Raw genomic sequence first — 1,051 nt, 5'->3', positions numbered from 1 at the left:
GGAGACTGCATACGTTCTGTGTATTTCAGGGATCAGGGATCGGGCAGAGATGTGGGAAGAATTAACAAACAAAATTTGGTGATCCTCTTCACTGACTCTCTCTTGAATTTTTTTCATAAACATGGAGTAGTCACTCAATGTCATTCGTTTCTTCCACGTGTATACTCCCTCTAATTTCTTTGCACTTTGGTTGTCCTCTAGCAAATTCTGACACTTTTCTTTATAATTTGTCCAGAGTTTATAGTTGGTCCTGTCAGGACATTGAGTCCATGGAAGATACTTCTTAGTGTCTTTCACTTAAGATACTTGGAAGATCAAGATACTTGAAGTAAGGCCCTGACATTATATTCTTAGTGGTGAATTCTTTGATTAATCTCTGCCACCCACTCACACTCGTTGTCAGTGTGTAAATTTAAACGCTCTTAGGAAAATAAATTCCAAAAAATACAATTTTATTATAAGATGCACCGGTGGTTCTCAGGACAGTGTAAGAAAGTATTTTGGATTAGAATTAACATCCAATCTTCAAGCTAAGCTTTATTCTACCTCAGAGTATTTTCACCTGCTGGAATCCTGATGTGACTCCAGAAATCTAAGCAAAGAATGATTTGACTGTGTGTACTTTCAGTTGGAAATTATTCTGAGGATTAACTTGTGCTAGTAGTGGATCATGGTGGCCAAAAGCTAAGAATTTAGGTGCAAGTCAACATAGATTCAAATGCTCTTTCTATCTGTGTGGGGTTGGACATGTAGCTTAAATCCTTGATTGTAAGTATCTTCAGCAGTAAAATAATGGTAATAATAGGACCATCCACATAAGGTTATATGTTATGTGACTTGTTACATGCAAAAGGCTTAGAACAGTGCCTGAAATAAAATAAACATTCAATGAATTTGAGTTCATATTATTTAGTCAGAAAAGCTTTCCAAGTCGCAATATTTTCATCTCTATTATGAAAAAAAAAATTCTATTTGAGGCCTAATATATGTAAAAGTGCTGTTATGCTTATAAATTCTTTCAGGCAAGAGATACTTAAGGAGTAATCATTAT

Source organism: Carlito syrichta, unplaced genomic scaffold, assembly GCF_000164805.1.
Source record: "Carlito syrichta isolate Samal-C Ts95f unplaced genomic scaffold, Tarsius_syrichta-2.0.1 Scaffold312699, whole genome shotgun sequence".
Lineage (NCBI taxonomy): Eukaryota > Metazoa > Chordata > Mammalia > Primates > Tarsiidae > Carlito > Carlito syrichta.
The sequence above is the reverse complement of the archived record's forward strand: the minus strand, read 5'-3'. Positions refer to the sequence as shown.